Source organism: Emys orbicularis (genome assembly GCF_028017835.1).
Source record: "Emys orbicularis isolate rEmyOrb1 chromosome 4 unlocalized genomic scaffold, rEmyOrb1.hap1 SUPER_4_unloc_1, whole genome shotgun sequence".
Classification (NCBI taxonomy): Eukaryota; Metazoa; Chordata; order Testudines; family Emydidae; genus Emys; species Emys orbicularis.
This window is the reverse complement of record NW_027045131.1, coordinates 143,873-157,520: the sequence shown is the minus strand read 5'-3', so window position 1 is coordinate 157,520 and position 13,648 is coordinate 143,873. Positions and strand designations below refer to the sequence as shown.

The 13,648-nt window shown below is 53.6% G+C and overlaps 1 pseudogene; it reads right to left on the bottom strand.

Annotated features, from left to right (window-relative positions):
• Positions 1-6,296: 6,296 nt before the first annotated feature.
• LOC135894783 (alpha-1,6-mannosyl-glycoprotein 4-beta-N-acetylglucosaminyltransferase-like) lies at positions 6,297-12,064 on the bottom strand (annotated as a pseudogene).
• Between the last annotated feature and the right edge of the window lie 1,584 nt (positions 12,065-13,648).

The window sequence follows — 13,648 nt, the reverse complement described above, 5'->3', positions numbered from 1 at the left end:
GTCCTGAAGGAGAATCCCTTGGCTACATGCCTGCTAACCAATGGGGGGAGGGGAGACGCTGCAGCTGTTCCTGTCCATTGCTGCATGTTCTGGGAGAATCAGCTCAGCTGTAAAGGGGTAAAATTAGCAACATTAATTCCACACACGCACACACCCCCAATCTTTTCCCACATTTTAGGGTCAAATATTCCTTCTCACACCCCAAATGATGGGGTCCCTGGAGGTATCCTGGGCTGCGTTCACCACATCTGACTGTAGTCCTGAGTGGGTCCCCATTTTGCCCTCCCTCCTTCTCCCACTAATCACTGTCCCCTTTCACTTGGGATTCAACCTATGAGCTCCGCTACTGCTGCAGCCCCAGAGGGGAGTTCTGAGGATCTCAGCCCTGTTCCAGCGCCACTAGCAGCTGCTAGTGCTAGGAAGGGTCTCTGGGGACATCTCGTGGCCAGCTGGGGGTATGGCAAGTTTGGAATTGGTACACGCACCTTGGTAGATGGTTTTCCTCCACCCCAGTCACAGCTGTAAGTAATTGCACACACTGACTGATCACTGACTAGGTGTGTGCTTTTAAAGACAGAGATCCAGCAATGTGTGAATGGAAGGCCTAAGGAAGGTCTGCTCCCTGCCCCGTGCCATCCCCTTGGCCAGGAAGGGTTAGCCGCAGAGGACTGACATGGTGGTGGCTCCTGGGGTTTTCTAAGGCTCTAGGTGAAGAAATATCAGGCCTAGATGGCAAATTCAGAGGCGACGTTTCCATCCGGCTCCAGTTGGACAGACTCTGCCTCTGGCAGGGATACCGCCAGCCCTAGAAGACACAAGATCGTCCTGAATGGTACTATGGGACCATCACGGAGCTGGATTTGCAGGTGCTTTTTTGTGGTTCAAGAGTTTGCAGGCTTTGACTCAGCCCCAAACTGCCAAGGGAGATTCGGCCCAAACTGCCCCGGGTTAGGAGGCAAACTCTGTGCCAGCCCCGAGTAGCACCTGGCTTCCAATCAAATCCACCAATTGGCAGGCTCCTCTTGGAGGCCTGAGAATCCTCAGCAGAGCCCAGTGGGGACTGTGGCATTCAGAGATCACATCCAGACCACAAAGGTGATTCCATTGATTTCAATGGGATTTAGGAGCTGAAATGCCCTGGAGGATCTGGGCCTCAATGCTGAGGGTGCTCACAAGCGCTTCAGCATTCTATGCCTAGTTCCAGCTTGCTGTACAAAACAACAAGAGCTTTGTGGCACCCTGCCCAGACTCTCTGTCTGGGAAGCTCAGCCCTTGAAGGCACAACTCCCAATACCACATCTTCCCTTCCAAGCCAAAACTTAACAACAATAACTCTTAAAACCCCAACATTTATATAATACACAATTACACATATTGATAACCAAGGTAATAACTACACTAACAAGGTTCAATTAGTCTGTGAGATGCCCTGCACTGTCGCTTAGACCTGGGAGGTGTAATGTCATGGCACACGTACACAGAAGTTAGGGGGGGGAAATCCCATCAATGGCTCTTGCTGGATGGTTGTTAACAACCAAACAAAACAACCACGTGCTGTTTACACACATTGCTATGCGCATTGTCTACATTTAGTCGTGGTTGCTCCTTTGAGCTCTAATACCGTTTCCAAGAACTTTTTTGGACTTGTTCAGAACCTGTATACTTTCCTCCACCTAGTAGTTACCACAGCACCATCTTTAAAAAAATACAGAAGGACACCATGGGTATGTCTACACTACGAAATTAGGTCGATTTTATAGAAGTCGATTTTTAGAAATTGATTTTATATTGTCAATTGCATATGTCCACACAAAGCGCATTAAGTTGGCGGAGTGCGTCATCACTACCGTGGCAAGCATCGACTTACGGAGCGGTGCATTGTGGGTAGCTATCCCACCGTTCCCGCAGTCTCCGCCGCCCACTGGAATTCTGGGTTAAGCTCCCAATGCCTGATGGGGCAAAAACATTGTTGCGGGTGGTTTTGGATTCATGTCCTCAGTTGCCTCTCCGTCCATGAAAGCAACAGCAGACAATCATTTCGTGCCAGATACCAGGGCGATTAGAAGAGCACCGCAAGGCGCGCTGCAGATCAGAGAGGCTTTGAAAACCAGTTTCATAATTGGCCAGGCTTCGGTGTGACAGTTGTGTTTCTGCTTGATGCAAACACACCCCCTTTGTTGATTTTAATTCCCTGTAAGCCAACCACCCTCCCCCCTTCGAAATAAAGTAACTATTGTTTTGAAACCATGCATTCTTTCTTTATTAATTTTTTTTTTAAAGAGATAACGGACAAGGTAGCCCGGGTGGGGTGGGGGAGGAGGGAAGGACAAGGCCACATTGCTTATTGTAGCCACACTAAAAATCGAACTGTTTGAATGACAGCCTTCTGTTGCTTGGGTCATCCTCTGCAGTGGAGTGGCTGGGTGCCCGGAGCTCCCCCCCCCCCCCCCCCCCGCCTGCATTCTTGGGCGTCTGGGTGAGGAGGCTATGGAACATGGGGAGGAGGATAGGCGGTTATACAGTGGATGCAGCGGGGGTCTGTGCTCTTGTTGGCTTTCCTGCAGCTCCAACAGATGCTTCATCATGTCTGTTTGCTCCCCCATTAGCCTCAGCATCGCATCCTGCCTCCGCTCTTCACACTCACTTAATTCTTTCCTGGCCTCTGCCACTGAATGCCTCCATGCATTAAGCTGTGCCCTATCAGTGCGAAAGGACTGCATGAGCTCGGAAAACATGTCATCGCGAGTGCGTAGAAACATTCTACGCTCTATGATTCTGGGGGGACCGCATACTCACCTGTGCTGCTGAGTTCGCCACGCTGACCAAACAGGAAATGAAATTCAAAAGTTCCCGGGGCTTTTCCTGTGTACCTGGCTAGTGCATCAGAGATCAAAGTGCTTTCCAGAGCGGTCACAGTGGAGCACTCTGGGATAGCTTCCGGAGGCCAATACCGTTGATTTGTATCAGCACTACCCCAAATTTGACTCAGCAAAGTCGATTTTAGTGCTACTCCCCTCGTCGGGGAGGAGTACAGAAGTCAATTTTAAGAGCCATTTTGGTCGACGGAATGGGGTTGGTTGCGTGGACGCATTCATTTTTAAATCGACCTAATGCGGCTAAATTCGACCTAACCCCGTAGTGTAGACCAGGCCCATGATACAGACAGAAGGGACTTCAAGTGTCAATAGCAATGAATACAGTGGTCAAGAGACACGTCTTCAGGCTCCTCATGAAGTGCACTGGTATTCATACTGCCAAGCTTTGCAGGTCACAGAAGAATAGTTTTCTGTTACTAGAGAAACTTTAATCAATAGTCAGCAGAATGCCAGCAAAGCAAGTGTGTTGGCAGAAGCAAAGGGGCTTATGGTACAGATGGATTTGGAATTCACAATCTGCATCTTGGTATTTTTGGATGTGTGTATTATGTTATCACCTTCTTGCAGCGGGAAAACATTGATTTTGCCTGTGCAGTAAATGCAATAGAGAGTTGCTGAAAAGTTTTGCACAACCTGAGAATGGATGAAAAGTTCCACAGGTATTTCGTCAAAGCTGAACAGCAGGCTACTGAACTGAATCTGCAAATGCCAGCTTACAGGAAGAGGCAACCAGCAAAAACTCTGGATCATTTTTACCCCAGTCACACCGCATCCTACCTTTTGGAATCTTTAAACAATAAATATAAAGTCGATTTCTTTTTCCCTGCACTCAATGCTGCAATAAGTGAAATTGACAGACAATTTAATACTCAAAGCGTGTCCTATCTCACTGCAAAAAGCCTGAAAACTGTTCATATATCAAAAGGAAAAGAAGCACTTGTGAAGCTGAATGAAGAATTTCAGTGCAGAGTTCCTGAAATGCAATATGATTTATTAGTACACCACACTGAACCTATTTTAAACGCTCAGGGACCAGACAGTGGAATATCTTTTCTGGAACTCATGAAGGTCTGTAAAGAACATGACCTGGAACTTTTGTATCCTGATGGATTTGACCTATTGGTGCTTTTGGCAACATTACCTGTTACAGTTGCAACTGCAGAAAAATGTTTTAATGCTAAAAAGTGTAAACTTGGTAGACTTTGCAGCCGCCTGACAGAAGCTCGTCTTCAGCAACTGTTAATTCTTGCAGTAGAGACTGAAGTAACCAACAGCGTTAACACAGAAGAGGCTGTGGATACCTTTATTCAGATGGCTCCCCGGTGCATGGATTTCCGTCGAAATGGTGAGTGTACCACTGTTTATTTCTATGCAGATGATGTAGGTGCGTGTGTTGATATGGTTTAATGTGTATAATATGTATGTGTTTAACTTGCCCTTCCAAAAGTGGTCAAATTGAAATTCCTGCCCACGCCCCTGCCCACCAACGTCTCCGGCATGCTCTACCTGTTTGCTGAAACAGGAGTGAAAGCACAAGCAAGAGAAGCTCTTCAAACGGGGACTCCTCCCTGTTGCTGGCTCTGGTTGCCGGGAGCGTGCAGACCCAAAAGACGGCTTGGCAGGATGCGTTGGGAACCCGATGGGCCGTAACAGCTTCCTGCCATGTGCAGGGCGAACAGTCACGTTTTCCCACACTGAACCAGGAGCTAGAGTGGCCACAGCTGGGGAGGGCGCTAGGAAGCCTGGGATAGGGTGGTTTGACTCCGGTTTGAGTACTGCAGTGTGGATGCTGGAGCCCCGGCTTTGGGGCCTGTGTCCTGAAATGGTAAACCTAGGGCATGGACACTCCCAAATGCAGGGTCCACGCACTCAAGTCCCACTAACCCATGCCTTACATTGCAGTGTAGACATGCCCTCTGAGAGCTGGCTGGGGGTTTGGGTTGCCAGGCTTATTTAGCTTGTAGGCAAGGAGTGGAGGAGCGGGCCAGAAGTGCAGGCTGGCCTCTAGAAGCCAAGGCCCAGAGAGCCAGCTGTGTGCGCTTAGGACTGGCAATGACGGGTGTGCCCTGGGGATACCCAATGTTACCAATTCCCACGATTTTATTGTGTCATGATATTTGCTACTCCTCATAAGGCCTGAAGTCAGGTGAATACAAGAGAATCTCAGCTTGCACTTCAAACAAATATGAAGGATTCTTTTCACCCTCCCGGTGGTGGAGAAAAGTTTAAAAACGTGAGCCAAGTGTGACCCTAAAAGCTCAGACACCAGAAGGCAAGTGAAAAGAACCAAATATTTATGATGTTTGTAAAAATCTCATGACTTTTAAGCCAATCTTGCGATTGTCAAAGGCTTGAGCTAACAGTGGATACACTAGATGAACTGCCACAGAACGGAGGAGTTCTTGCCCCTGTATTTGGCCCCGTGGTGCCAGGGGCCACACAAGGCCCCGCTTCTAGGGGCTCAATGTGGTTTTGGAAGAAGTCAGGAGCGAGGAGGGGGCTGGCGAGCAGCAGCCTTGTCTTGTCTAGTTAGATTGTAAGTGCTTGAGGGCAGGAATTGTCTGCCACTCTGTGTTTGTGCAGCACCTACCACAACCAGGCCCTGATTTTGGTTGGTTCCTAGGCACTGCTGTAATGAATGTGATTAATAACCTGCCCCTCCCACCGTGAATGTAGCCCCCTGGCATTCGGGGTACAGCATTTTAGCCGTCAGGCTGGAGAGGTTGGACGCCCAGTTCTAAACTATTGGGGTAGAGCAGGTCGACTGTGAGCAGTAGGATCCTGAGCCAAGGTTTCCCCCGTGGCTGCCTCTGCCCTGGGAGCAGCCTCACACGCTGGGGCATTGGTTTTGCCCACGTCTGGGCTAGAGTTCCCCAGTAGACAATGCTCTGAACCTGCCCCGAGCTGGGCACTGCTGGCTCTCCTGACCTCTCCAGAGCCCCAGCGGTCTGCTGCAAGCACCATTCCAGGTCTCGCTCCTGGGGTCTGGCCCAGCGGGACGCCTTACCCGGGCCTGGTTCTGACTGCACGGCCCCCACAGGAAGTAGTTCAGAGGAGTCAGTCAGCTCTGTGGGGCCAGGCTCTCCTATCCACCGGCAATTAGTGCCCAAGGACATAGGGTGCCCTGAAAGGCCAGAGTATCAATGTGCTGCATTAGCTCCCATTTCTTGCTCTAATGCATCATCCTGCCATGCTACCAGGATCCTGCTGTGCCACTGCCTTGACCCTCAGTGCCCCATCTTCCTTCCTCACTAGGCCCTCACTGTGCCTCCCCCGCAGGGTGTCATTGCCTGGGAGGGGCAGTGCCACCACCCTCCATTGCCCCTCAGACACCCCCAAACCGCTTGCTTGCCCCTGAGAAGGGAAGCCAGCTCCCTGGTGTGTGGGTCACCAGCCGTGCCTCTGTCCCCTGCAGCCCCCTTAGCTGTTTGGTTTGGTCCAGATGCTGATGCTGCGGATGATCAGCCATTCGCTCTGACTCTCTGTCACTAGGATCCGCACGCACTCCGGGGCGGCAGCCGTGCTGTTCTCCAAGCCGCTCCGTTCAAAGTGTCCCTTCTCAAAGGCTCCGACGTGGGTGTATGTAGAGCAGCCCTTGCCTTTCCCCTGCCGCTGGCTGCCCAGCTCCACGGCCCCTGAGTGGAGATAGTCGGTGTGGCGCTCCTCGGAGCCGGTGTGGACCTGGAGCCGTGAGATACGGGCAGGCTGGTGGAACACGATGGTGAAGTGGCTGCCAGCAGATGGGGCTTTCCCCCAGAAGTACTCCGGCATCGTGCCGTAGGCCTTGCTGGGCAGGTAGTTCTCAAAGGTGTCTATGTCTGTGAACATCACAGCTGGGGGGTTGTCAGGCAAGTCCAAGGAATCTGCCTCGAAGTCGTTGTCTTTCAGCCGATTGACCACCCCCTGGAAGGAGGAGTACAGGCCGATGTGCTGGAAGAGGGACGGCTTGAAGCGAATCACCTCCTTCTGGGTGAGCAGCAGGCGGAAGTGCCCCAGCAGCCAGTCACACGGCATTTCCTGGTAGAACAGCAGCAGGAACTGGGCCAGCTGGGGCAGGTCGCTGGAGTGGTAGAGTTTGCCAATGTAGGCCAGCATGGAGAACTCCAGCGTGACCCAGTAGGAGCCTTCCCGGGATGCCACTGCCTTCCTGATGGCAGTGAAGAAGGACTTGGAGCACTGCACGTCATCCTCAGTCATGAGATAGTAGGAGGAAAGGTTGGCAGCGAAGCTGAGGAGATACGCATAGTCCACGTTTTGCTTGGCTCTGAACTGCACTCGATTCTCGGCATCATTGTAGTTCCTCTTCAGGCCTTCCAGGGGCGGGTAGCACTCCGGAGGGGCATGGATAACCAGCAGCTGGCCCCGGAGGAGGTGGGGAGTGAATCTTGCGGTAATGTCCGTCACCACCTGGGTGTTCCACTCCGAGTCTGGGTCAGCCAGGTGCACCACCACCACCATCTCCTCCAGCTCCTCCTGGATTGACTGCTTGAAGATGGACTTCAGCGTGTCCAGGAGGTAGTTGCCTCGCTTCCGCTTGACAGACGACAGCCCCACAGTGAGGAACTCTGAAACACGGAGGGATGAAAGGACAGACATGAGCACCACTGACACATCAGTAAGGCTCAGACCCTCACGGTATTTCGGGGCCTAACTCCCTTTGAAATCCGGGAGAGTTGGGCACCTAAATACCTGTGAGGGTGCGAGGCTGGCTGATTTCACAAGAAGCCAATAGCAGGTCCTTGTGTTTGAACTCAGGCTGACACCCTCTACTGAAGGTCTCAGAGGATGGCTGGGCCTTTACGGGGAGTTGTGCCCAGCCTTACCTATGACAGATTGGCTACATCCCACCTGAGATGGATAGCTGCCTTCAACGACCTGAAGGGGGGTTCCAAAGAGGATGGAGCTCGGCTGTTCTCAGTGGTGGCAGATGACAGAACAAGGAGCAATGGTCTCAAGTTGCAGCGGGGGAGGTCTAGGTTGGATATTGGGAAACGCTATTTCACTAGGAGGGTGGTGAAGCACTGGAACGGGTTCCCTAAGGAGGTGGTGGAATCTCCTTCCGTAGAGGTTTTTAAGGTCAGGCTTGACAAAGCCCTGGCTGGGATGATTTAGTTGGGGTTGGTCCTGCTTTGCAGGGCTGGCTTTAGGCACTGCGGGGCCCGATTCAAAAGAGCTGCCGCTGAAGACAGCGGCGGGACTTCGGCGGCAGCTCTATTGGCTGCCGGTGCATTCGGAGGAGGGTCCTTAGGGACGTTGCGGGGCCCTCTTAGGGGGAATCGGGTGAATTGCCCTAAAGCCGGCCCTGCTGCTTTGAGTAGGAGATTGGACTAGGTGACCTCCTGAGGTCTCTTCCAACCCTAATATTCTATGATTCTATTCCTTTCCCCAACTTTGTGTCTGTCTTCTGAATTTCAATGGTAGGCTCTAGGAGTCAGGAAGCAAATTGTACTATTTGTTTGTACAGCAGCTAGCCCACTGGTAAATGTGAATTGTTTAATGATGCTAGTAATTTCAGGAGAAATGTGTGTGTACCCGCCCTTGCTTATTTATCACGTTTTCTTGTTAATTTCCCCTTTGCGTCCTACCGAATCTCTCTCAGTGAAAAGCTCCAAGCCCGTGTTGTTTAATCAGAGTGGAATAGCTGCCATCTCTCCTCGCCCCAGATGACTCAACCACTCCCACTGCACCTCCAAACTGACGCAAATGAGAATTTTAGTGCCACCAAAAAAACCCTCCACCAACACACAAGACAGGACAGGATCTCCTCTCTCTTCTGCTGGTCCCCTTCCCCAAGGGAGAGCAGGAGCAGGTAGGAAGAACTGCCTCCCTGTGGCCATGGAGTAGCAAGAGTTGCACAAACAGAGCTAGAAGGAAGCTGTACGTCTTGTGCCAGATCGTTTTGCCCACTGGGCGACAGTGTCACACCAGCTATGCCAAGGGGAAACTCCCTTCCCGGCTGTGATGGGGGACACCAGCCCCACACTGAGCTGGCAAGGGCTATGGGGCTCAGCCCTGCCCCGCTGCACCTGCATTCGCTGCCAGGTAATGAAGAAATTTACCAAGGGAAGTGGACAGGTCTGTGGGTGGCTGTCCCAGGAGGAGAACAGATCTCTTAGCTTTTGCTTCCCGAGGAAAGGATCAGCCCAGAGCCTTTGCAGAGACTGCTAACTGGGTGCCAGAGCTCTAGGGGGAAGGTGGGCCTGGCGCGGGACAGTGGAGATTGGTTTTGGAACCCCTTCTGCAGTAAAGCAAAGCAGTGATTTGCAGGCTGCCTGGGCCAGGCCTGTGGGGCCCAGCGAGACTGCGGCAGGGAACCTGTGTCTGGGAGCAGTGGGGAAATGCCTCACTAAACTCCTGTGGATTTTTGCACCCTACGCGAGTCTGCCCTGTGGTTTGTCTCGGACCCGGGAGCGGGGGGGGGGGGGGGGGGTGTGTCACACACTCCACTTGCAGCAGAGGGAAGGCCACAGCCCACTGTTGTTTCTGTTTTGGGCCCTCTCCCGTGGGCGTGAATAGCTCCTCAATGACAAACGTCTGCAGCCACTATTCCAGGCTCCGGAGAGACTCAGCCGTGTGTTTGCTAGAGCCCTAGTGAGGGTGTGGCAGCTTGTAGCTTTCAGAGGAGTTAACAGGTAGAGGCTACAGGGGAGCCTAGCCTTTAACTTGACCTGCAGACTCATGTGACAGCTACAACCTGCCTTGTCTTCACTAGGATGTTAACTCAAGTAAAGCCCACGCCATTCTTCCAAGTAACGTCAAGGCTGCTCCCAGACCTCTCAAACGGTGGCGAGCCCCGCCATGGGCAAGACAGCCAAGCCCAGCACCCGAACACAGGTATAGACTCAGAACCACAGGGTGAGAAGGGATCGCAGGGTCAGCTCATCCAGACCCCTGCCACAATGCAGGACTTGTTTCTCTAACCCATCTCAGACAGATGGCTCCAGCCTCCTTCTGAAAACCTCCAGCGAAGGAGTTTCCACAAGCTCCCTAGGCGTCTGTCCCATCGTCCTACTCTTCTTACCGTTAGGAAGTTTTTCCTGAGGTTTAATCTACATCTGCTGTGCTCATAGGTGCTGACTCTGTGGGTGCTCTGGGGCTGGAGCACCCATGGGGAAAAATTGGTGGGTGCCCTGCACCCACCGGCAGTTCCTCGCTCTGCCCCCCCGCTCCAGCTTACCTCCGCTCCGCCTCCTCCCCTGAGCGCGCCACCACGTCCTGCTTCTCCCCCCTCCCTCCCGGCACTTGGTGCCACGAAACAGCTGTTTCATGTGGCAAGCCTGGGAGGGAGGGGGGAGAAGGGGGAACGCAGCGTGCTTGGGGGAGGAGACGGGGCCGGGGCAGGGATTTGGGGAGGGATCCAATAGGGGCAGGAAGGGGCAGAGTTTGGGCGGGGACTTTGGGGCAGAGGTGGAGTCGGGGCGGGGCCAGGGTGGGAAGGGGTGGCGGCGCGAGCACCCACCGGCACCAAAAAAAGTTGGTGCCTGTGGCTGTGCTGTAGTTTGACTCCATTGCAATGGGGTCAAACTACAGCAGTGGCAAGAGAGAACAACTTTTCTCCATCTTTTTTATGGCAGCCTTTCAAGTATCTGAAGACAGTTATGTGCCCCCTTAATCTCTTTTCCAAACTAAACATAGCCAGTTCCTTCAGCCTTTGCTCGTATGGCTGCATTCCTTCCCTTTGGTCATCTTTGTCACTCGCCTATGGATCCTTTCCAGTTTCTCCACATCCTTTCTAGATATTGGTGACCAAAAACGGACACCGTCCTCCAGCTGAGGCCTAACCAGCGCTGAGTATGCCTCTGTTAATGCAATCTAAAATTGCATTTGCTTTTTGTGCAACAGGATCGCATTGCTGACTCCTGCTGAGGTTATGAACCACCACAGCTCCCAGATCCTTCTCAGCAGTGCTGCTGCCAAGCCGGTTATCCCCCATTCTGCATTGGTGCCAGAGCAGCAGTTGCAGAAATCCGTCAGCTGGCTTCCCAAAAGCTGCTCCGCTATGGCTGGTGCCTCTAACCCAGCGTTTCTCGCCAGTCCCGGAGATCTCCCGGACACAGTTTAGGAAGGCAGCAAGTCAGTCCCCGTGGTATCAAAAAGGTTGAGAACCACAGCTCTAGACCATCTCTCTCCAGATCCAGCTGCTGGCAGAGAATGCTGAGGCTAAAGCAGGCTGGTCCTGGGATACTCACTCTTCCTAGAGGGGGGGTGGCCGGCAAGGTAGCGATAGGAGATGTTCCTGGAGGCAGAAGCGTTCCACAGCTCCTGGAAGCTGCGCAGGTTCCCGTCGGGTTGGAGTTGCTGCAGCACCATTTCCTGGACCCAGCGCTTCACCTCCTCCTGGGAGCCAGAGCAGAGCCAGCGTTAGCTGCTGTTAGCGCACCCCAAGGCAGGCCTGTGGCAAATACAACTCGTCCGCCAGGGGTGGCAGCTCCAGCCCAGAGCCCCCTTTGCTCAGGAGGGCTAGAGCTGGAGAACAGCATCCCCTAGTAGTGCTGCTCCACCCCCCACCCAGCCAGTCACGCCCTCCTCCTGCTCAGACATCTCCACTGGAGTGGGGCAAGGGAGGAGAGGCCATGAAGCCCCCAATTCAGGGATGGGAGGTGGGGTTAGGAGAGGGGAGCGTGGACCCCAGAGCGAGGGGAGGAGATGCGGGAAAGCCCGTGGGGCAGGGCAAGGGGAAGGACGGGGAGGGGATGCGGGACAGCCCAGGGGCAGGGCCAGGGGAGCACAGACCCCAGAGCAAGGGGAGGGGATGTGGGGCAGGGCAAGGGGAGGGACGGGGAAGAGATGTGGGGCAGCCTTGGGGCAGAGCCAGGGGAGCACAGACCCCAGAGCAAGAGGAGGGGAAGCCACTCAGCCCCTGGGGCAGGGCCAGGGGAACACAGACCCCAGAGCGAGGGGATGTGGGGCAGCCCTGGGGCAGGGGAGGGGAACACAGCAGTTAGGGAGCACGGGGGCAGGCACAGGCGGAGTCTCCGCCCAGCCCAGCCTGGTACTTACCACCAGTGGGTCCTCCGGGCGCTGCAGGCAGAGGCTGAGGAGCAGGAGCAGACCCAGGAGCGTCAGGGCAGTGGCGAGCAAGCGCTTTGGGAAGCATCTCATGGCAGCCGGCTCCGCGGGCAGGGGCTGGCGCCTGGGGGCGTTGCCAGTTTCGGCCGGGCTCCTTCGGGGGAGAGGCAAGAGTGCATGAGGGGCACCGTTCGGAGCAGCGCTGCCCGTCCCGCCTGGGGAGCGCCTGGCCATGCAGAGGCGGCCTGCTCAGGGAGCCAGCCAGCGCCTCGGCTCTCACAGCGCGGAGAGCCAGGGTCCCAAGCAGCTCTCACCAGCTTCCGTGACAAGGGTCCGGCACAGGACACCCATAAGGGTGAGGGGCCCGGCGGGGAGCTGAGGGTGTTTGCTGGCTCTGCAGGGGCCAGGAAGAAACCGCCACAAACAGACTGAACTCCTAGCCAGGGAGCGGCCCTTGACTGAATAAACTTGGGATCTGCCATACTAAATTATGTCACATGACATTGTCATAGAAATTTCTGTCCGTTCCAGCTGAGGAATAAGGAGAGACGGACACAACTAGCTAAGCAAGGAGCCCCAGGAGGGGCGATCAGTTTATTTCAATTGCAATTGGGTTTGAGCTCATAAGTCAGCAAGAACAAAGAAAACACTTACACCAAAGCATTATATGCAGTTGCTTATGATAATTTATCGCTCTATGATTGGCCAAAATTTGCCATTATTACCTTACATAATTAGCAAGTTACATGTATCTGCCCCTCTTATGACCTCTTATTGTTTATTTATTTGCCCCCTCCTTGCTTATTTTGCAAACCAAGCGGTTAGCTATTTACAGGACGCAGGCACAGAAAGTTCCATTGTCTCCAGGTTTGGAGTTTGGCTACATTTCCTCTCGAAGGAACTTCCTGAGTTAAGACATAGCTATAGCTGTGCTGTATAGCTTCCATGTGTACGTGACAAATTTGCCCCCTGGCAGTTAAGTAGAATAATTTTATATCAACATGAGCTCCTTTGACTTATTTGTCACATGGACAGGCGAATACTTGGCTACCTTCTAGGGCTGGGGGAGGAGGGCTGCAAAGCACCTGCGCATATAAACAGCACTCTGGACAGGTGGGTGCACCCCCCCTGGTCTATAGCATATTTGAAGGGAGAGGTGCTGTCTCTCCCCCCCTCCTCCCCCCCCAACTCCAATTGTGAGATGTCCCACAAAACCCAGTACACTGCAGAGCTCTGGGGTGCTGCGACCTCCAGATCCGCTCACTGCACTGAGCGCTGGAAGATCTGCAGGCACAGATCCATTTGTACGGTGCACAGCAGCTCACGGGCCCTGCCAGAAAAATAAAGCTACTAGTCCAGGGGGCTGCACCCGAAGTTCACGAGGAAACATCAGCTACTGCAGAACATGCCTGCCGACACAGGTGAAAGGAGCACACCCTAGCGTGGCTCTGACCTCCTGGCTTCCCAGGTGCAATACACAATGTTTGTTTTGCACTCTAAAGCCTTTGATGATTTGGCTGTTGTAGTACGTTGGCTCTCTTCTCGAGTGATACCTGGAGAGCCGGGGTTGCGACTAGTGCTACCAGCACCCAGCTGTGCAGCACCCTCAGGCGCAGCCTGCTACCTGCAGCAGGAATCTGGCATGAAAAGCAAGGGCAGATTCGGGGCGAGGAGAGGCAGCTGCACAACGTCAGACGTGTCTCAACTCCTCTCGTGTCTCCAGACGTCTCTCAACTCCTCTCCGACCACTTAGAATCCCAGCC